Below are 25,634 nucleotides of genomic sequence, written 5' to 3'. Positions count from 1 at the left end.
ATAGCTGGAATATTGCTGAGTGCGGCGTAAAACAACAAATAAACCTACTACCACCACCACAACCACTATCACTACTACTACCACTACTACTACCACTACTACTACTACTACTACTTCTGACCCATGACGATCCGGGATAGAATAGGTCTTCAGCAACCCATGCCCATGTCCGTAAAAGGCGACCATGCTTGTAAGAGGCGACTAACGGGATCGGGTGTCAAGGCTCACTGTCCTTGGTTGATGCATGTCATCGTGTTCAAGTTGCTTAGATCGATGCTCATGATGTCTATCACTGGATTGTCTGGTCCAGATTCGATTATTTACAGACCGCCGTCTTATACAGTAAACTACGGTTATAACGAACTCAAATGGACCACTAATTTTAGTTCGTAATAACCATAGTTCGTTAGAGGCATATATACAGCATTTATACAGCAAATGGTCGGGACTAAAAAATAAGTTCGTTATGTCAGTCAGTTCGTTATAAGTGTGTTCGTTATAAACGTACTTTACTGTAGCTGGAATATTGCTGAGTGCGGCGTCAAACAACATACAAACAAATAATACTACAAACACTCCCACTTCTATTACTACTACTACAACCACCGCCACTACAATCACTGCCACTACTACCACCACCTCTACCAGCACTACCACTACAACTACCATTCCTGCTAGCACTACCGCCTACTATTACTACCACTACAACTATTGACAGCTTCCGTGGTCTAGTGGTAGAGCGTCCGCCCCGAGAGCGGAAGGTCTAGGGTTCGACCCTCGCCAGCGGCATACCAAAATATACATGTTTAACTGCGGCATGGACTAGTACAAGCAGGCAGACACACACACACACACACACACATGCACGTCGCTATATGAGTGCAATAATCTTGAACGAGATTATTATTAAGTGTCTTCTAGCGTATAAAAGAATACCGAGGCACACTTACATTTGATTAATGTGTTTGGTTGTAAGCTCGATCAATATGGTATTCTTTTTAATTGAGCTTAAAGGTTTTATACCAATTCCATGTAATTACCATCATTACGTTATCAAATCTCAAAGCCGCGGAAACGCACCAATGTCTATAAAGTTGTTAAAGGCACCAGCATGTTTCAAAACAGAAAAAATCACTTTGACTTAAATAAATAAGGAAGTTTTAATTGTAATTGGTTATTGTGGAAGTCATCGACCTCTAAGTGAGTGAGTGAGTATGGTTTTACGCCGCTTATAGCAATATTCCAGTAATATCACTGCGGGGGACACCAGAAATGGGCTTCACACATTGTACCCATGTCGGGAATCGAACCCGGGTCTTCGGCGTGGCGAGCGAACGCTTTACACTGCAAACACGAAAACGTCGTTTTTTTCCGTATATGGTCATTGGACGGAAAAACGACTAAAAATTCATTAAAATTGATTAATTGGTCAGCGTCTAGAAAGTGTCCAGAAAAGGGTCGAGTTTTTCAAGCGTAAAATGGACGGAAAAACGATGCTTTTTGCTCCGCCTTGTACAACTGTTAACGGCCAATCAGATGGCGCTGGTCCCCCGACGCACGTGATGTCCAAGGCTTCCTTTCGGAAGCTTTAGGTTTCGTATTTTTGGCATGCCTTGCTCTAGTATCTGTCGCGCGCAGTGCAGCGAGATTTGCTGATAAGCTAGTTTTAGGATATGTTACATGTTAATGGAATTCAGACACGCGCCAAGAAGTCAAACCAAACAATGTTACTAAGTTTATTGTGGTAACGGCTATGTACAGTTACCCCTATCGGATAATGGGTTGTGTTTCATTTGGTTATAACAATAACTAATTTTTTAATGTGAAGTTTACAAGATATACGACTTGGACGCGAGGTCGGTCACATGACGTTCTTCACGTGACTGTATTCTTGAAAAGGCGTAAACACTGACTACTTCCACATTCCTGGGGAAAACCCTTGGAATTCCCTGGTACGAATTCATAAAGAAGCGTGGTTGCAAGCCCATTTAAGGATACCCTCGCTACAACCCATCCCAGAGAGAAAAAATACGAAAAAAATCCAAACTGTCGCAGTGACAATTTACAGAAATCTATGAATTTACCTTAGTATCTATTTGACACATCTTCACAATCACCTTTCAATGATCGGCCAATTGATCAGTGATGCCAAAGGCTTGAAATAGCCACAGGTTAATTAACAACTTCGAAAATATCTCCCGTTACGTTTATCGTGTCGGCCATTTTGACGTATTGTACTTGATGTAAATGTATTACGACGCTCTGTCATTGTAATTGACTTACTGAGGTAATTCTGTAAACGATCTTCTCATCTAATGAGGATATTGTTTGGAATATATGTCTTGTAAACATACTAAAACATATGTTCCTCGCTTTGGGGGGAACTATTTTATTCCGGGGTGGCCCATTAAATCTAGTAGTAAGTCAAGGCACCATGCGTGATCTGTTATTTTATGTGTTTAAATTACGATTTGGGGCGTTAATAAAATACACTGACGCAAGTATATTCTATTCAAATCAATTGGATAATTGAATATGCTTTCTTTTACATATTACATAACATCACTGCACAAAATATGAACAGTTGCAGTAACACACTACGGTAATCGCATTAAACATCATTTTCAACTGTACAGTATTTCAGTATTTCAGTTATATCATGGTGTATCAGACTGATGTGGGATAAAAATCCGAAGTGGTTCAGGTCATCCAATGGGTGTTCGGGAAAAGGTGAGCGTATCCTGCCACACAAGTGGCACCCGTCACAAACACATGCAAGGACAAGTCAATTGTTCACCTGAACAAAGCACGGAAACACATAATGATGCCCGTCCTCAGTTTTACCGAGCATGTAAATTATTTTGTCCGTCAAAAACATGGACGAGTATAAACAATATGTTCATTCACGTAATACATGTCATACATTTGACAAAATGTATTGACTCGGAGCATTATTGTTAATAACAGCGTATGCAGTTGAACTCATCACCCATCCCATTATTGATAACCCTTCTTGAAGATCTATGAAATCAGAAGCTGCAACACTCTATCTTTTAACTGGCATGTCAGACTTCTATTTCATTACTCAGTTTTATTTGCACGGATTACTATGGAAGGGACATTGTCTCGTTGTCGCATTGACGCCTTTACAAAAACAAGCAAAACGTGTCAAAATTAACAAAAGCGCGACAATTGGCCATTTGTCGCATTGTCGCGTGTTCGCATTGTCGCTCTTTGATAATCCTTTTCTTTATTTTACAAAAGGGCGACGATGACGTAACGCCACATTTTCAAGGTCAAAATATGTCTCGTTGTCGCATTGTCGCCCCATCACAAATGTGTATAAAAGGCGTAAAGTTCAGTTATTGTTATAACGTTTTATTGTGAGCTCTTCTCTAAAAGTGCTTAGTGTTCAACTCCCAGTTCCAAACACGTAGTACCTCCTCAATAATCCACATACCTCCAGTGCAGTGGTCTTCCGGGAGATCTTACTCTTTACCGTATTAGACAACTGACGAGTGCACGCCTGACCTGTGACCTCGTTGCAACCCTCGTGATGTGTTTGCCGAAGGGAGAGGTGTAGGAAATGTGTGCTCCAGCCCCGCGCAGAGCTCGCGACAGTTGATATACTGTATACTGCATGTGATACTTATTTGCAACTTTCAAGATTCAAGATTCAATTTGCATATATTTCATATACAACAGACCGCCGTCATATATCACTGGAATACTGCTGAGAGCGGCGTTAAAACAAATTGTTTTCATAATGGAGCGCTGCAGTCATTTAAAATAGAACCGTATACATATGTACATGTAGTACCAACTCACTCTATTTGTTTCGAATATTCAGCAGAAAATATATTATTAACCAGGTCTTTGGGAAAAGATATCAGATTTTTATAAGCAGCCACATAGGGATGATAAAGGACCCCTCGCTGATTAGGTTCTTGTTTACTTAAGAGCAGAGTTGGCCATGCTAGATGATATAACCAAAATCCGGGAGCTCCGGCGGGGGGCAAGCTGGTCTTGTTAGTGTATGGTATGAGCTGTGACGTTGACCCAAGAGAATAATGTAAAACATGAGACCAACTCAAGTCTATAATGATTGGGAAAGTCTAGATTTCCACAGCCCTAGCCTGAAACTAAGAATTGTCCTAGGCTCCATTTTAATTGTATTATGTTCATTTTGTAGACATGGATGGACCAACCAGGAAAGAAATTGATCGAATATTAATATCACATGTTACCACTGATCCAGTTAAATTCATCACACAATAATAAATTAGTATTTGACATTACGGCATTTGATTATTAGGGCATGATCATGTACATGTTCACTGTAGTAATGTACACACCGGTCAACTTGATTATAATTTTTATCGAAGTGTAGCGCGGCATCAACGATTACTTTATGATATCCTCACTTGTCATCGATGTATTGACATCGAACAATGGGCGGCAATTCGAAATTCTTGTGGATAGCTTCGATAGGGGACAGCGCCGGTGTCAGTACAATTTTCCTAGTTATATAAGTATCTACAAAATATAATCTGAAGCAGACAAGAACAATATTTTTTTATTAATGCTTACTTTCATGGATAGAATTAAGGCAATCTAGGCTTGCCAAATCGTTCTAGACTTGAGCTGGATTCCTTTTAAATGTATTATTCTGTATGGTCTGGGAGACGAACGGGCGTCGGTATCGCATGGAGAACTGGGACAGCCTTAATCAGTGTAATCGGATATGTTGTGGAGTTTCGGTTTTGGGCTGTTTGCTGAATATATAGAATTGCGAGTTATGTATACTCTGTATTCTTTCGTCATGGTAGCATATATATTTTCTATGTTGCTTTTTGAATTATCCACAAATAATGAGAACTACAATGTAAACCTCTCTCAGGAGATATGTAATAATACTACTGAAGGGCATATCTGAAAAATGGGACTTCTCGACAAATATTTCTTTCTTAAATACTACCCGTTACAGGCATTTTGATCATTATATCATACTTTGTACAGTTTAAAAGTCAAATAATGGCAAATTGTGTATCTTTCTACATTTTGAATTAATTATATTTTCTGAAATAAAACCTTAGCATCAGATAGTGATATACACGAATATGATCTATACTATTATAAATGAATTAACAATTTCGTATTATGAATTAGATAAAAATGATAGTAAAACAAATTATTTTAATCTATTCTTGTGAATAGGTAACGAGAGATCTAGGCAACGCACTAACGTACCCATTTATGAAAAATGAACATGCACATTGAATGACCGGGAAGAAAGCATCGCAATAATTAAATTATGAATCAAATTATGTTATAAATATAACAGAATATTTAGAAAATATAAGTTTAATTTCTCATTGTTGGAAGGTGTTTAATAATTATATAGATTTTGTTTGATTGTTTGTTGTTTAACGCCGCACTCAGCAATATACCAGCTATATGACGGTGGTTCGTAAATAATCCAGTCTGAACCAAACAATTTAGTCATTATCATCAAGAGCACCGATCTACGCATTTTTGGATACGATGACATGCATCAACCAAGTCAGCGAGCCAAGTCGCCTTCGTACAAGCATGGGTTGTTGAATTCCTATTCTAACCCGGATCTTCACGGGTATTTTTTTAAATAATAAGGTACAATGAAATTCTGTATATGTCCATAATAAGTGTGTATAAGTAGTTGGATAATATGTCCATACACGCCAAGTTAATGGTATATGCATTAATTTAAATGCAAATGATTCAATGATGAGTTCTTTCACAAGTCCATATTTCAAGGCATGTATTTGATATTCATAATAACTCCACAAAAGCTACACAATGGCAACAAAACGGTACCAGCATCACAGATACCAATAATACATGAGATACATATAATTACTTTAAAGTTAAAACATGTATCTAAATAGAAAATTAGAAGGATACACTTCCGACATTTTTCGTATTTTGTTTTCGTTTGGAGAGAGAAGTTGTGTTTGGTATCTGATGGGTGCAAACAGGTGTTCCCTTCCGCCCAGGCCTTGCGGCAATGCTATAGCCCAAAATGAAACAAGCCTTGTTCAACAGGTTCAGACTCAAATTTCTATCCCACTTGGGCTCCTTTTAAATTTAAATATAATTTCTCGGGTCGATATGTGTCAGAAGAAATGAAATATTACAGCACTGGTGAATAGGTTATATGCGCATGTCAGCGTCGATCCTATAATGTCCTTTTATGCAAAATACATATATACTGATGAATTAAGGTAGTAATACTACGCAAATATATGTCCAGATGCATACATCAGTATCATCTCGTGATCTTAATTCGTGCTTTGAGCCCTTTTTCTACCGGAGATTCTGGGGTGTTACATCACACCAGAAAGCCAGGTCCAAATTCAAGTCAAAATTTCATGGTCCGTCTTGTATGTTGGAAACCAATATCGCAATATGGCTAAATATTGCTGAACGTGGTATTAACCCGATTACTCACATAATTATTCCATTTTCTACAGTCATCTACGAACACTATCTTTAAGGAGGTATATCTGTATCATCCAAATGTCCATACATATATGTCCACATTTATATGTATAAAGCAAGTCGTCCTGCACTCTTCCTTAAAAGATAAATGTTAAGCATTTCCTCTGTGTGGATTTATATAATGTAATATCGTTTTAATGTAATGCTGATGCAGTAAACGTACCATAGACCTGATGCTAGAATAACATCTAATTTCTGAAATGAACATATTTTAAAGAAAAAAACAGTTGTTTAAACAATTCTTATAAAATTTAAGAACAAGGAGTCACAGAGCCAAATATTGGGCTGTGTTGGACATATTTGTTTCGGGGTCTTATGACAGACAAACCTGATGCCTTTAAGTATAAAGATAAGTAAGTATAGATGTTGTACATATTCAAATATGTTCGTGATTAACCCAACCTTGAAAAATATTGAAAGATGAGTGGTAGCTATTTATGCCATTATTTCAAATTAGAATGAGAGCACATCAGGAAAGCATGGTACTTTAATATACGTATCTTGTTAACCAAATATTCTTTTTTAAGTAAGAGCAGCATTTATATCGAGAGTATAGGTTTGGTGCGTGACTTATCACACAGTACTTTCAGAAAGTGTCCATATTCTGTTTATCGGCAATAAATAACATAAGACGATTCATACGGGTAAATACGATTTACTTCAGAACTAGTATAGATTATTTAAGGTTAGGGGGAAATGTATGTAATTAACAGAACTTTGGCCGGGTTTGAAGGATTTGGGTCCTGGCTTGGGCTTTGTGTTGGACGTGTTGACGGCATTTCCAGGTTTGACGTATCAATAACAAAAATGATGTCAGATGCAATTCTCTGCCTTTTCGGGTGAACAATTGGCTTGCCTTTGGATGTGTTTGTGGCGGGTGCCACTAGTGGATCGGAATGAGCTCGCGTTTCTGCGAGCATCCAATGATATCATTTATTATGATGAATCATGAAACATGCTCCTGATATTGTCGCAAAGGTGCAGTTGGTTTAACAACAAACAAACAAAACATAATATCTTTAAGAATTATGTTAACAATTCCGATGCTAAAAATAATCTCACAATCTCCATAACTCTCTCTCTCTATGAAAACATAATAACTTTTTTTTAATAATCTGAAGGAATAATAATGGCAATACTATCATAATTATCATCATTATTTATGTTACTTATCCTCAAGTGAAGTAGTCCTCCACACTATACATTCAGTGAAGAAGCCCATGAACATATGAACTATGTAACATACATTCATGGAAATTAGATGAACAGTTGAAGTTAGCAAATGATATTATTCGGTCGAACGTCTATCAGCCATCTATTCTATTCATGAAGTCATAGAACATTTCACGTGGGACCAACAGAGGGAATTATGACTATTGACTTGCTAATTATTTTTTATATTCATGCCAGCTCAAACGATCTATTGGCTTGATTTCTTGTTATGGTATCCACAAAATAAGTAGGATCCGATTTTTTCCGTTTTTGTTGAAATAAAACTGAATAATATTTGCTGTTTACATATCAAAGTTTGCCAAATTGTTACAAAATGTTTGCCCACAGCAAGGCTACGTATCCCCAACATATTGTGCTAGGCACAGTATCACTGGACTGAGGGAGGGCGGTATTCCTCCTTGTGGGTCACCCGCTTGGCAATATGGGACGGGAAAACTGCAGGGGGTGAGGGCAGTTAAGTTGATGGTACAGACAGATAAGAGAGATCATTTTACAAATGTGAAACCTCAGTCCACAAAGGAAGAGGCGAAAGCTGAAACTTGGTGAGGTTTACAGAACAAAGGCAGTTATTTCTAGTTTCTTACTGACTCTCGAAGATACATTTAATAAAACAATTAATGCGTGTGTGTGTGTGTGTGTGTGTGTGTGTGTGTGTGTGTGTGTGTGTGTGTGTGTGTGAGAGAGGTAGAAGAAGATTTGTACACCATAAAAATGGCTACGTATGTAGTTGGGGTAGATATGTTGAATGCCCGGCCAGTATGTCCTTTGAGTCACAACAGTTTCAGTCATTAAAATGCGTAAAACAGTATTTGAGTGAAAGAAAACACTATAAGTGAGTGAAACAAAAGACCTCAGTACAGGCACACCCAGTCCCCCAAGTCTGCATGTACCAATACTCATACCTGCCACATCCTCAACCACTTAACTTACTCACACAATCATCTGACAACATGTTCGCCAACCCTCGTATCACAACGCATGCACGCATGCACGCATGCACGCATGCACGCACGCACGCACGCACGCACGCACGCACACACACACACACACACACAACAACTTTCTTCTTTCCCCAGCATTATGTCTACGTCAGCCATCATGGATCCATGCGCATGCTTTCATACATAATCCATCCTCCCACCATTCCCCAACATCCATCGAACTATAACTATATCCGCCCTCATGTATCGGTATTCGTGCTTTCATACATACATACATACACCCCCCTACCATTCCCCTACATCCATCGCAGTATAACTATGACTATAACCGCCTTCGTGCATCCGCACTTATGTTCACATTGCATTGCATATGCATCGAATTACAAGTTTAAAATATCGTAAATATTTTACAACATGTACATATTATATATCAGCAAAGAGAGATTATTATAACGCAATAGATTTCATCCGTCAAAACATCACAGAAAAAGGGGCAGCCTGGAATTTTACAATGGCATCTGAATGCACCAAGACGTTCAACTGGTCAGGAGGTGAGAGTTGCGGAAGATTACGGTAAACTTCATTTACAGATCTCCATTACGAATATCTAAAGTATGAATAAAGATCACAGCTTGCTATGACGTGTACTTCATGCCTGCAGAATTAGCAATGTCCTTAGCTTTAAATTGTATGTCTAAATGCTTATGTAGACAAAGACCCAAATGTATATAGGCATGACCATATTATATTCTACGCAAATATCACCACATTTAAAAACAAAGCTGGTTGAGTCTTTGAAGGGCATTAAGAATTGATACACACAAGGAAAAATATTTATGGATGTCAACGGAGGAACACTGCGTTTCGGAATATATACTTTCTCCTTCACCAGGTGCAAATTATTAAATGCTATGAGGCAGAGAACATATATTTGTACCTGTAAGAACAACAAAAGTAAAAAGATAGCAAAGAAGGGAACGCAACAAGGGAAGCCAACAGATAACTGGCATGGCGCTGATTACCCCGCCTCCCGTTTGCCCATTGTCCATTTCCCATTACCAATCATTCATAAGTTAAGTTTTGGCTTTAATTTGTCCATTGATAATCAACCATCAACGTCTATTATCTCCACCCTAAAAATATGTAGTTTACTGAGAAAATGGTATCCAAATATAATGTGTGTTACTGTTGACCACTTTCTTAAAGGCATTGTTGGTTCAAAGTTTTTGGTCATAGAAGCCGTGCCATTTTTCTCTTGTCAGAGGAGTACACAAAGTATACGTCATCTGGACTAACATTTTTGGTTCGGTGGCTGGGTTAGATCGCCAACTTTGTGTCGTGTTGGTTCAAATCCCGGACGGGACTCAACCCAAGAAAGTACGAGAATATGTACTTTACTCAGAAAGTGTTATCCCAATTATAACATTTGTTGTCAAGAAAACACAATAAAGGTATATTCGGCTTTGGATGGGTAATGATATCACAGACATATACGGATATTGATGATGACTTGGAGGAGCTTCGTAACGCACGTCTTCTCAATTCAGGGATTGGTAAATCAAAATATGTGTGTGCGCGTGCGTGCGTAAAAGTGGGCCTGTTGGATGTTACATAAAACATTCATCTTGAGCGGGATGGTAGTTCGAGTTGGATTAGCATGTTAACTATATGATCTTCTTTAGGCAGAGAATGCCGCGCATGAATGTATTGATGAAATTCCTAGGTACATGGGGCCTTTTCGTCCCCAGGAATACCCACAGTGGAGACTTCAATTGGGATAGGGTGTACACAATGTGTTACCTGGTAGATTGTGTGTCATCAGACCGGACAACGTTGGTCTTTGACTGATTGTGGCGTAAAACACACTTATTCATTTACTTATATCGGAAATTGAATGTTCATCTTAATTGTTATTGTTGAACATGTAATATATTTTTAAAGAAATAAAACAGTGACATAATAACTACAACTTTATGTGAGCGCGAGTAGCTTTCTTGGAATGAGATGAATAAGTCTTATAAAGTTGTAAGCTTCTTCACAACCGTGTAACTATGAATTGACTTTATTGGGTAATCAAAAAAGAGATAGGACATAATAACCAAATTTCATACGATTTCACTTGTCCACCATCTTTGATGCAAGGCGAAAACATTTCAGCGCGTTTGAAGCCACTGAGAATGCCCCCTGCAGAGTTGGACGAACATTCTGCGGTGGTGCGGCTGAGTTGACCAGAGGCTATCAGCAGTATTTCCTGTCCAGGTTATTTAGGTCAGTTGTTTGTGTGTGTGCGTGTGTGCGTTTGTGCGTGTTTGCGTGCGTGCGTGCGGGGGGGGGGGGGGGTGAGATTGGGGGGATAGATGATAGATATAGCAACAAGTAAGGTCATCTTGAGTGGGAGGGTATTCGCAGATGGATTAGCATATGAACTATGATTCTCTTTAGGCAGAAAATGAGGATCCACGATATTCGACCTGGTAGAAGTGTGTTATCAAACCTCACAGCTTTGGTTTTTTGACTGACGGTAGCGTCAAAACAAACTCATTCATTTACTTGAACTGAATGTTCATCTTAATTGTTATTGATAGTCACGGAGCCATGATCCAGAGTACAGGGTGTCATTAGATAGAAATAAACTAAGTAATAATAGGATTACCAGAAAAACGGGGTTTTACACACAAGCCAATAAACTTCGCTCATTAACACCAGAGTAAGTCAGTACAAGATTGAAAACTGCCCCATAATTATGTATGACATGCTTGTCGGGTATTGCTACATATATATGTGAAAACAAAGTTATTAAAATGAAGAGCAAAACTGATGAAAGTTAACAATAAACGTGTATACGTGTTATATCGTCACTGCAAAAATAATGATCGTTTGTCTTTAGTATTAACATTCAAATACGTTATATCTGTATTAGCGATATTGTCATTGTTCCACCGGTGAGTCAGCGTTAGCCGTACTATCTCGTAGTATAATTGTATTTCTGAAGACATCACGATACAGTTTTTACGATGCATCACGTCTGCACTAGCGCTTGATAACAGCCTTGTGTTTGGTGTGAGGTGAGGTGAGGTGAAATTGGGTTCAACGTCGCGTCCAAGATTATTGCACTTATACAGCGACGTGCATGCACGTGTATGTGTGTGTGTGTGGCTGCTTGTACTAGTCCGGACTGATGCCGATTTATAGTGCTAGCTCACTGAGATACCATGCCGCAGTTTAACATGAATACCCCACTCAGACACAGTATACTTGATTTCGAGCCGACCAGTCCTTGTTTTAGCCCCTTAATGCCGAGCGCCAGACAGGGTAACAACAAGTACAATCTTTTAACGTCTTTTTGTATGACGCGGCCCAGGATCGAACCCTGGACCTTCCGCTCTCCGGGCGGACGCTCTACCTTTAGACCACGGAGGTGGTCCTTGTGTTTGGGTGTTTCAGTGGTTTAAATCGCTGCTCTTGATATTGTTGATTAAACTTTGATACTATGAACAATATAATGTTATGTGAGAGGTTGACGTTAGAACGGTAACATACTAATAGTATATAGGATGACATAAACAGAACAATGAGAAGTTCGTCCAGATTAGTGTATAGGCAACATTTAATAATTAAAATAATTACATTCAACAACTCCCCTTTTAAGTCCATTTTCCTGACTTATAAGTAAATGCAAGAACAATCGGCCGGAATACAATGTATAGTTCTTGTCCACTTCCATATGACTATATAGCATACAATAAGCTATCGGGTCCCGTTTAGATCGGTTTGGGTGGCAGCCTAGATAGCCATAGAATAGTTTCATCTTGGAATCTCACATATCACTGGGGATACTCTTCAATTTAAATGGAGTTACTCGTTACGATTCCGAATCTTCACGTGTCTGTGTTTATGAACCATTGTCAAATAGTGGTGACATTAAATCTAGGAAACAATACGCGAAATCGCGCATGCACAGAACGGAAAATTTGGTCAAGGCATTAAGTAATCCGCATGCGCAGAGCGATTGATTTCAGTACTTCCGCTAAGCGCTTCGAGTGCAGCGTCAAACGCGGGCCTGTAATCTAACACGCGGGGACTGACCAATGAAAACTGAGAAGTAGAAATACCGGTAGACGCTGTTGCTTGATTGACAATGTCAATCAAGAAAGGGAGGAGCTTAACGCTATCGTCCTCTCCCAGTAAATTCCGATGTCAAATAACGACGTTATTTGGACGGAAAAACGATGGTTTGAAAACGTCCAAATAACGTCGTTTTTCCGTCCAATGACCATATACGGAAAAAAACGACGTTTTCGTGTTTGCAGTGTTAACCACTAGGCTACCCGACCGCCCCTCATCGACTTCTAAACTTGAATAGATTGGACTAAGGACTAAAGAATGGCAATCGTGAAAATACCAGATCATGTCGGTGACGCAGTCATCATTATTCCAGCTTTACGGCAGGGACGACATTGGTACATGAGAACCAATTTAATCCCAAATTCCAACAAGCCAGGCAAACGAGAGGTTGACATCATGAGCAAAGTGGTACGCTGAAACAAAGTCCACAAGGTCATACATTTTAGCCACCAGATTGTTCTATACTTGTTGCAAGAGCCAAATACAACGGGGGGTGAAATTGTCAGACATCGAGATTGTGATAAATAAACATTAATTAGGTAAAAAAACAAAAACAACCCCTATCTATAAATATTTATTAGGTATGATATATATGGGGTTCAACACACACACACACACACACACACACACACACACACACACACACACACACACACACACAACCCCCCCCCCCCCCCCCCCCACACACACACACACACCACCACCAACCCACCCCACCCAACCCCACCCAACCCCACCCACCCCATCCCATCCGATTTATCGTTCAGGATGATGTATCTAATATAATGAGGACACACCCTCTTTCATAATGTTTAATCATGTGCGTTGTATGAACATATTCAATTCAAGAAACAATCGTCAATACAGTGCAGTAAACAGGTATTTTTGTACGGAGATTCTCGTTGTATGTGTGGATAAAGATTCCTGCACCGCAAACCTCAATTGTCCCGTCAGTTGATAAAAAAAAATATTTTTAACGATATCGGTGGCCCATGAGCTCATGGTCACGGCGACACAGGACTGACTGACATGCAGCCTAGGTCATTGATAATTGCCAATAATTAGTTAATTACTCCCAAGTCCTAAATCCGTGACTCACGTTGTTTAAGGATGTGCACAGCACCACCCAAGGAGATCATCAAGTGCAACTCTCTCCTAATTACCCACAAAAAACACCATCGGTGATATAATGAGTGTAAAAATAAGTTCATTTAAATGTAGGGGGCACGTGAGGCCCAGTCGTCTAAGGCGCCGCGATTCGCTGTGCAGAGTTGCGTCCCTTGGGCACACCAGAAACCTATGATTGAGGGTTCGAATCACGGTTCGAATGTATTGTTGGACCTTTGCTACATTGCTAAGGGTTGAATCTTGACATTGTAAATAGGGCAGTAGTAATGATTTTAAAATCTTTTTTCTTTTATGTGAAAAAATCAACATTTTATAATGGAGTGAAATTCGTCCCCCATAAATTGGGAACTACATAGTTGACATACTATCAAAGTGTCTAGTTAATTTTTTACTGGTTCTGAAGTGACCACAGCATTAGCCTTGAATTACAAGTACTCATATTCAGATATTGATGATCTTCGCGGGGAGACAGTGCGATTAGAAAATACTGATCAGATATGCGATGGCAAATTCGCGTATTGTATGAGAGCTTCCTTCAATTATACTAAACTGAGACCAAAGACTTGTGTTGTTTGATTGCAATAATTCAGCTGTATGGACGCGGCTTGTAAATAATCGTGTTTGTACCAGACAATCCAGTGATTGATATTTTGAGCAGCGATTCACACCGTTCGGGTACTCTGACAGGCAACGAAACAAGTCACCGAGCTTGTCCGTGCCCCTTCAAACCTGTAAAGTATGCCGCTGGGGTCTTAACCAACCCGCAATCCCCATGGCGTGGTTGTATAATGAGTGAGTGAGTGAGTTGGATCTTTTTACGCCGCTTTAGTATTTTGCCTCTTCGCAAAGTGGTAAACGTCTGAGACCTGCATCACTTGGGGCTTTCCTCCCACATTAAGCTGACACGCCGTGATATAACTGGAATACTGTTAAAAGCGGCGTTAAGCCCAACTCACTCACTCACCTTGCTTGGCTTTCATTCCATTTTCGTTCCATTGTTTTCATTGTTTGCGAAGTGATACACCGTATTTCAGGTTGTCTTATATATTCTTCTTGTTGTTGTTGTTGTTTAACGTCGCAATATTCCAGCTATATGACGGCGGTGTGTAAATAATCGAATCTGGACCAGACAATCCAGTGATTAATATCATGAGCATCAATCCACGCACTTGGGATTGATGACATGCATCAACCAAGTCAGCGAGCCTAACCACCCGATCACGTTAGTCGCCTTTTACGACAAGCATAGTCGCCTTTAATGGCAAGCATGGGTTGCTGAAGACCTATTCTACCCCGGAATCTTCACGGGTCGAGTGAGTGAGTGAGTGAGTGAGCGAGGCTTTAGAGTGACGAGCAAGCGAACGCTTTAATCACCCAGGGCTTCTCAACCACTGTGTAAAGTAAATAAATATCAGAAAAACGTTGACAACATTATTTGTAGAAAACTATGAAACACAATCAAAAGTAATAAAATTCAATATACATGTAGTATGACGAACAGTGAGGTTGCCTAATGTTTGAAGTCTTGTCCCACGTCACAAGAAGAATATACGATTCCAGCATGGTAAAATATTAAGGTCACATTCCTACTACGGAAGCCTTTTAGGGCCATTTGTTTTGTTTTGTCTTTTTTATTGAAATTTCAAGATGTTATGTTAAATTTTCAAGATACTAAGATTATAACTTGAAATTTCAACTTAGTATCTTGAAATTTCAACATAGTATCTTGAAATTAAAAAAACCCCAATGGCCCTAAAAGGCTTCCGTATGTTACCATCCGAAAAAAACGAAACAAATCGTTTGAATGTTACTAGAATCGGCGTGAGTAACACCTTACCCACAGTTGCATGCATGGTAGAAAATATTACAAGTGAAACAGGACTTTTGGCGAAAATATTATCACTTGCAGGAAAACAATACTATTTGTCAGAGTTGTCAGATTTGTCAGAACAATGACACCTGCTCACTGTGCAGTACGATAACTTGATGCTTTTATTGCTGCAATAAAATCTCCGACAAGTCAGGAAACAATTTAACAACAGGACTTTGAAGGACAAACGTGAATATATGAATGTACTTCAAAAGTCTGGACCCCACCGTGTTTCTTTACGTTGTTATTAAAGTTGGACCTCAGGTAGGCCCCGCTTGTTAATCTTGTGACTTACACTATTCTACTACTTATCGATGTTTTATGTCATTATAATGCCGTTAATTTAGACACATCTTTGAACGGATATTCAAATGTGGCTATAATCAACACGTAGTCAAACAGTTTAAGTCGAAAGTAACCATTTATGGTGAATTTATGAGTGTTTAATGCTCTCACTGACAGTAATTGATAGTTTAAGTGTATGACTGGTTCCGTGTTTGTCACGCGAGATGCGGACATTTTAATCCCATAGCAGTTAATTCCCTTGCAATATGATACACGCGTTTCAAGCAGGTGTATAATTCAAGTATCGTTACTGTACATGGAATTCAAAAGTTTTCTATTGTCGAAAAGCGACTTAAATAAGAAACAAGAATTCCACTGACAGTAATCTTAACTAGGTTGAGATAAAATAATTGATTACTTCTCCAAACGCTTTATCAGAATAAACGTTCAAATAAAAGTGATTAAAGTCCATTTATTTAGAAATACACAGTATTTTAATTAATATAACAGGAGTAAATATGTTCACTTATTATTCTTATTGATGGTGCATTACTAATAATTTTAGATACATACAAAGGCTAGCACAATTCATTTATCTGTACACCTCACGATCTTGCAATTGCTAGTGTCAGATAGCTGACTTGATTGATGCATTTCATCGTATATCAATTGCGTAGATCGATGTGCGGACAAACAAACAAACAAACAGTTTTTCGGCTTTGTGTTATTAAGCGTTTAAGCTACACGTGTGCAAGTTTGTAATGACATTTGGAGCCGTTCAGTTTCAATGCTTTTAACTGACATCAATATAAACATCATAATGTTTATATAGAATATGTATTCATTTAAAATAAGGTAATTGTACTTGAAAATACGTTTCCATATATATCCGATACGACTGTAAGGGACTTTTATGTCCCGGATACATATTAGGGACTGTTGTTGTCCAACTAGCTCCAGGGGATTTAACGTTAATTGCACTTTACCCTGTAATTCAATCCTGTGTTGACACGCTAAAGCACGCCTTACGACGCGTATTACGTAAACGTTCCAAACCTCCGTGAGTGAGTGAGTGAGTTTGGTTAACGCCGCTTTTAACAGTATTCCAGTTACATCACGGCGTGTCAGCTTAATGTGGGAGGAAAGCCTGAAGTGACACAGGTCTTAGACGTTTACCACTTCGTTGAAACCCACGAGCACGGGTATTGTGCTGACAAACCTAGAAACATAATCGGGGCGAACCGGGATTCGAACCCACAATCATAGGTTTCTGGCGTGTCCAAGGGACGCAACTCTGCACAGCGAAAAACCTCCAAGAGACAACTAGGATCTATAGTCTACACCGCACACATGGTGTAACCTTACTCCTGAACATCGAATACTACCGTTAAAACAACATTTGCCTTCCATACATACATTATACACATACACATAAACACACATACATGTAACATAAACTATTGTTAGAAGATTTGTTAAATGACTAAAATGAATAACATTCTTTATTCTTTGGAGCAATTACTTACTTATAATTGCAATGATACTTATGTGTTCAGACATATGTGTTACATATGCACATTTTTCAGTGATTCATTTTTATTATTTTCCGTTGTAGTGTTATGTATGTGGTATACAATGTGTACGTATTGTGGTTGTATTTCCATACCATATCTTGATCTAGATATCTAGACATATCTAATATGTATTCATTTTTGTATTATATTTATGGATGTAAAGTAGCCGTGAAACAACCCTCCACGTTTCAATACTTTCTATTACATATATTTCCATATTCCATAAGACTGATGTCAAGTATTTCAATATTTAAGTTTATGGGGACATAAAACCACAGGGGAGGGGATATGATTGGCAGTGTACGATGTACATGGATGCATAAAAGTACCTGTGTCTCCACCTGCCAAGTCCAGTGAGGGTAGCGTGTGTTGAAGGTGCTACAAGAATAATTGAGAGGGGTCTGCGGCAATGATGTTTCTCCGGTCCCTTCTTATTCTTTCTTTGGCTTCAGGATGTTTTTGTATGGATTGTGGCGCTCAAAACGGTAAGGGAAGCTTTAGTTTTAGTTATATTACTAGTTTTATAATTTTGTCATATGAGGCTCATTGGCAAATGCAATAGAAAAATAAATTTTTGTTTTCATATGTAAAAGGAAACTAGCCGGTATTTGAACCAGGATCATAAGTTTCTGATATTCCCAAAAAAAACTCTGCACATTGAATTACGGAACTTTAGAAGACCGGGCAATGACAACACGATTTGGGTGTAGTTTCTCACGTAATGTTAAATAACCGAGGGACATCTGTTTACTACGTTCAATCGCACTGGTCGAGGCCGATCACATATACGCCTGTGCATCATTAACGAAATGGCATATGCTTCAAAGAACATACACTTTCGCTCATTTGAGATTTTCCTTTGAAAAGTTATTACAAAAGTTTAATCCCGTTGTCTATATACGGATGGTAATGTGGACTAGGTTACTGATATGCTAAGCTGCAATGTCTGATGGAAGATATGTATCAATATTGAAGCATTGACGACATGTTTTAAGCAGTAGGGGCGGTGGGGTAGCCTTGTGGTTAAAGCGTTCGCTCGTCACGCCGAAGACCCGGGTTCGATTGCCCACATGGGTACAATGTGTGAAGCCCATTTCTGGTGTCCCCCGCCGTGACATTACTTTAATATTGCTAAAAGCGGCGCAAAACCATACTCACTCATTTTAATCAATAAGTTTACGATCAAATATTTCGCAGTCAACACTGGTCAAGGCGTGCGAAGTTGTGTCCCTTGTACTATGATTCGCTTACCAGGGATTTCGCCTTGAGTATGATCCTGTTTCCTCCAAACCATGTACCCCTACTCGTGGAATCCCACAAAGTCGTAAACGCCATTAGTCTGCATCATTTTGGGCTTTGGCCCACACGCCGTGATGTAGTTAAAATATTCATGTGTAGAACCTACCGCACATACTGAATGTTAGATGTACGCGAGAAAAGATCATTATTAATTATATACAATGCACGAATGTTGATTTTTATCATGAGGTATCATATACGACCAGGTCCAGGTTCCACGACTTCAGAAAGTATATCTTATCGCCCATACTTTAACATAGACTTACGACAGACGAAGCGTTATGATTGCTTTGTGGAAGTAGGTGAATTTGGGTGTAAAGTTGCGTACAAGATGATTGCATTGATGTAGCGGCGTGCATACTTTCATTCACGAGTGTGTGTGTGTGTGTGTGTGTGTGTGTGTGTGTGTGTGTGTGTCTGTGTGTGTGTGTGTGTCTGTATCTGTCTGTGTCTGTGTCTGTGTGCGTGCGTGCGTGCATGCCAGCGTGAGCTGCTTTTACTAGTCCGGACTTATTGTGCTAGACTCTTGAGAAACCATGCCGCAGTTTAACATGAACACCCCGCTAAGACCAGTCCTTGTTTTATCCCTTCTTGCGAATTCCAGGCAGGGTAACAATAACTTTTATCTTGTAACGTCTTTTGGTGTTACGCGGCTAGGGCATCGAACCACCGACCTTCCGCTCTCCGATCAAAGGCTCTATCGTATATCATGTGGACTGACATAACCCTGTCAAATAATAATCTCTCAAAATTTTATCTTAGTTATCACTCACTCACTCACTCACTCACTCACTCAGGTGGGGTAGCCTGGTGGTTAAAACGTTTACTCGACACGTCGAAGACCCGGGTTCGATTCCCCAAAGGGGTACAATGTGTGAAGTCCATTTCTGGTGTCCCCCGCCGTGATATTACTGGAATATTGCTGAACGCGGCGTAAAACAATACTCACTCACCCACATTCAGTTCTTGTTTTATCATATGTATCAAGAATTTAATTTAACAATTCATATTTCTTTCTTTATATCTCCTTGCAGCCCGCTATGCAACCTGTAAGATCAACTCGGAAACCGGGATAAAGGGCACAGTAGAATTCGCACAAGCTGTGAGTACCGGATCTCAATAAGTGATATGTATTATGTGTATTGTGCATACCTACGAGTATTAACTTTCCTTATTGAACATTCCAGAAGGTATACCATGAGACTTAATAATGAAATCACTGAACCATTGACTTTCCTTTGCATGTGTTTGTGACGGATGCCATAGGTAGGTCAGGATACGCTGGTAACAAATACTATTTGATAGTAATTCATAAACACTCATGCTCATGATATAGTCGGAATCGTACAATCGACTCTGCGTTATGCAAGGATTTCTGTTGAATATGGAAATGTTTTTTCGCTTAATCTAACTACTGGAGGCACGGCTGATCCAGGCATCTCGGGCGCTGTAATTCGCTTTGCAGAGTTGTGTCCCTTCTTGGTGGCAGTATCCGATAACACGTGTTTCACCAATGTGGTAAACGTGTTTAATCAGTCCCCGCCATATTCCGCGATTCCGCGGTCACGGAATATTTTGCAGAAATGCCCACTCAGTGCGGAAAAGTACCTATATAACAGAAAATCACATTTTGTGCAGAACTCTTGCAGAAATTTGCTTTTATCTGCCGCAGAATTCGTCAAATACACTGCAGAATTTTAACATGTGAATCGAAAGCTGGCTTTAAATATGTAAACAGATACTGATTTCGTTTTAAAATGGAGTTGACTTTTGTATTATTGCCTAACGAAAGTGCATGTCTGATTGTTTAAACGAGTGATCTCCCGATTCACTTCAAAAGCTATTCTAGCCATGGATCAGTTTATGATAAAAATGACCGTCACAAGTCAAAAAAGTGCAAACTACGAAATTTACGAAAACTAAGCTTAAAAGCTTGCACAATTATTAAATTTGGTTGCAGAATTTACACATTTTTACCGCAAAATTTTGATTATTTGGCCAGGGAATACAGAAGGAACTGCCTGATACTACCTTAACCCCACGGGCACGGTATGGTGCCAACAAACCTAGACACATAATCAGGGCGATCATAGATTCCTTGCGTGTCCAAGGGACGCAACTCTGCACAGCGAATTGCGGCACCTCCGATGACTTGGCAACCCGTAGATCGAGGCTCATGATGTCAATCGATGGATAATCTGATCCAGGCTTTATTAATTATAGACCGCTGTCATAGCTGGAATATTGCAGAGTGCAGCGATAAACAATAACAAAACACAACAAACACAACCACAACCGCTACCACAATTGCCACTACTACTACTACTACTACTACTACTACTACTACTACGAATATTTATGTACGTCCTCCTCGGTATGTCACCAAATGGCAGGGTTTACAATCACTGGTAATCCCGAGGAGAAATGGTTTGTTCAACTTATAAACCGATTCATCGCATAGACAACGTTTTTAATTAAATAACTGTAATAGAAACTTTCAAATGTTTAACCTGTATCGGAGATGAAACATCGCCTGCAGTCGTGAACTCGGTTCAATGAAACCGGTGACCTCATCAGCACGTGGGTTTCGCAACGACTCGCAATGGCACGAAATCTGCACGTGCGTCTCGTAGGCTGTTCGTCGTTTTTGTTCTATCAAGGGTTTATCAATGATTGTAGGCCCTCCTGCGAGGTGTTACCACAATTTCAAAAACTCCATATCTAGTTACACAAACAGCCAGTAGGTTTATAAAAGAATATAACCTCTACAAATAACAAACATTGTACAAAGCCTCCATTACTTCCGCAAGCATGCTAACACTCTTTAATTATATTGTCACTTCCCATATAAATTTGAAAACTGCCAAATATTATGAATGCAGGCAACATGTGTTCCGTAATTTCAGAATGACAGGATGTCCTCTGAGAAAATTATACACAGGATGTGGAAAAAATTATCATTATGTCGACCTGCTTCTGCAGCTGAACATCGCGCTCACATTCCCAGACTACTGCTGTACTTTTGAAGCCGCGGTTCACACTGCTCGCAACGCATTAACCCGTCAGATGACGTATTTATCTCACTTAGAACGCTAAACACACAATCGAGCATCACAACCTTACTTTCAAGCAACAAAAAATATACAACCCACAGCTCACTGTAAGGCTTAAAGTATGGTTACCTCTTAGGGACATATTATCATTTTACGTTTTCGAGTTTTTCTTCAGCTTTAATAAAATTACTCCTGATAATACACGTTATCTGTCAGAATTTCACGAGATTTTGTAGACTTTCGGCAACTCACAAGCTACAGCATGCTTCATATTGAAAGCTTCAAAAACAAAATGCTTAACCAGGAAATGTGTTTATCAAATCTCAGATATGTATTGAAAACAAAGAACATTGAAAAAAAAATCCTGAATATTTATCAGATCTCTTGTAATTTTGTTAGGAATGATCATGACGCGATAATGCGTCTGGTATCATGGATAAAATCATAATGATTTGAAAAGCCGAAAATGGAAAATACAGAAACATTAAATTAAAAAAATTAACAATTAAACCACGGTCAACTATTTCAACCTTTTTCTCTCATGATGAGAAAACTTCACAGAGCGCTAGAAATATTCCAATCAGGGTTGATATAAATTTCTGTAATTGTATCTCACTTTAACATCCACACCACAAATTCATATATTCTTTTTATTTTGAATACCGGTGAGCTACTGTACCTCAGGTCCACGAGATCTTACGTATAATTCTATTATCCCTCTTTTTTCTGTGATTCCCATTTTCTTGTACTTGCACCTTGTTTCGTTTTTTTTCTCAATAACAGGTGTACTAATTTTAGATTTTTTAATTTAATTTTTAGAATTTCGATTTAATCTTTGCCCGACATAAAACGTGAAGTTGTCAAATTGATAATAAAACAAAAATAAATAAACGCGAAAAGGATATTATGTCCCCCACAGCCCATCGTATTAAATAACACTACATCACAGTTATTCTGGCCACGCCCCGTGTGATTAAACTGTAACTCCCAATGGCGAATGTTGTGAAGTTATGCGAAAACTGTTTGATAGGAGACACCGAGGCGAGTTGTCATTGATTAATCGATTTTCGGTTGGGAATTAACTTGGAAATAATCACACCTCCATATCTTTCTCGGCAAAAAGCGCCTTCAAAGCCCGTGACACTCCATTTCCTTTCGCGAACACCTGAAGCTGCGAACCTCCTTTTGGTTCTCGGAACTCGGGGGCTATTTAGAAGGTATTAAGAATGTGCAATGTGGTAAGCGGGCGCAAATAAAATCGAACTTGGTACGCAGATTCAAAATTGAAGAACTACAGTGGTCAACTTGAAAAAATCCTCTATAGATTTTATTTTTGTCAGTAATTCAAATTCAAATCCCACCTTTTCTCGATGCTTTTGAGATTTGTGTCAAGCGGTATTCTTGATTCATGGTGAGCTGTGAGACTGAAACATAAGATGCATGGTATTCGGGATTCAGGGGAGTCGGAGGATTAGACCCCATCATCGTACAAAGGATGCTGCCTTAAGCAGGATTGCTTATCATTATGGAAAGGGTCTGTCGATTTTAGTTTCGCCAGATTGGGATAAAACAAGGATAGGGTTGTTACACCTTGAATCTGGCTAATTTTGCGTCATCGTGGTTCGTTGCTCATGACCTAGTATAATACCCCGTGAAAAAAAACCCTGGAAGGCAGTGAGTCAATGAGTCAGTAAGTTGGGTTTAACGCCGCTTAGAACAGTATTCCAGTTATACCACGGCGTGTGAGCTTAATGTGGGAGGAGAGCCCATGCTTGTCGTAATAGGTGACTATGCTTGTCATAAAAGGCGACTAACGGGATCGGGTGGCCATGGTCAGGTTCGCTGACTTGGTTGATGCATGTCATCATGTCCAAATGATTGATTGATGCTCATGATGTGAGTCATGGGATTTTCTTGTCCAGACTCGATTATTTAAAGACCTCCGTTATATATCTGGAATATTGCTGAGTGTGGCATTAAACAAACAAACAAACAAACACATACGCATATAGCAGGTGCCTGGGTGGTAACTCACTCATCAGTGATGCCTCCTGTTGTTGCCTGTTGTCGATTATGCGCCACAGACTTTCATCATCAGGTCAAAATCATGGTTTTCTCAAAAGTCACAAAAGTCACGTAAGCATACACAGTAGGGATGGAATTATGTTGAAAATAACATAATATTTACAGTAATCTACGGTTATAACGAACACGCTTATAACGAACTGACGGATATAACGAACTACTTTTTTGGTCCCGTCTATTTGCTGTAGTTATGCTGTATATATGCTTATAACGAACTACGGTTAAAACGAACTAAAATTTATAGTCCCTTTGAGTTCGTTATAACCGTACTTTACTGTATTTGTTTGTTTGATTGTTGTTTAACACCGCACTCGGCAATATTCCAGCTATATGACGGCGGAAAATAATCGAGTCTGGACCAGACAGTCCAGTGACTGACATCATGAGCATCTATCCACGCAACTGGGATACGATGACATTCATCAACCAAGTTATCGAGCCTGACCACCCGATCCCGTCAGTCGCCTCTTACGACAGGCATAGTCGACATACACGGCAAGCATGGGTTGCTGAAGACCTATTCTACCCTGGATCTTCACGGGTCAAAATAACATTATACCACCAATAGTATCAAAGCCAACTCAACCCCTGGCCATCTTTCGCAACCACAGATTACAGTACCACAGCCACGAACAGGTACATGTATGTATCCTCTGTGTGTTTCAGCCGTCAGATTGTTTTGGTGCACGGGATCCCCTAGAGATCCTTGTATCGCTAGGAGGCTTCAGAACAGAACGTCCCAACACCGTCTACACTATCCTCGTCAAGGAATACGGCGATGTAGGGAATGGTTGTCAGTCGACAGGACGAGTCTTCAGGGCTAGAGATGATCCAAGGTCAGTCTTATTCTACGACACAGTGCTCAATTACCAGTCTAGCGCGATCGAGCAATTCCATCTAATGATATTTTTTCAGCAAATGTAATCCATGTTAACAACAGACATTGAAGGAACGCCATTTAAGACATACCATGTTATTGATGCTCCTGATATATTATATGGCGTAGGAATGACATAAGCATTACCTTGTGTTCAGCTTTCTGTGAGTGAGTATGGCTTAACGCCGCTTTTAGCAATATTCCAGCAATATCACGGCGGGGACCACCAGGAATGGGCTTCACACATTGTACCCATGTGGAGATTCGAACCCGGGTCTTCGGCGTGACGAGCGAACGCTTTAACCACTAGGCTACCCGACTACCCCTTCAGCTTACAATGCCCACCATGTGCCAGTGTTGTATTGACGCATGTGTCGAAAGTGTGTTGATGTCTTGATGAATAGATTGTTTGTTTGTTGTTTGTAGTTGTTCTTGTTTTTGGTTGTTTGTTGGTTGTGTCTTTGTTTGCCTGTTGTTTCACGCCCCACTCAGCAATATTTCAGCTATATGACGGCGGTAAATAATCGCCGGACCAGACAGTCCAATGATTGACATAATGAGCATCAACCCATGCAATTGGGATACGATGACATGCATCAACTAAGTCAGCGGTTTGGCCACCTG

The sequence above is a fragment of the Haliotis cracherodii genome, unplaced genomic scaffold, assembly GCF_022045235.1.
Source record: "Haliotis cracherodii isolate W230 unplaced genomic scaffold, xgHalCrac1.p SCAF_3, whole genome shotgun sequence".
In the NCBI taxonomy this organism is placed as follows: domain Eukaryota; kingdom Metazoa; phylum Mollusca; class Gastropoda; order Lepetellida; family Haliotidae; genus Haliotis; species Haliotis cracherodii.
This window is presented reverse-complemented; position numbering follows the sequence as displayed.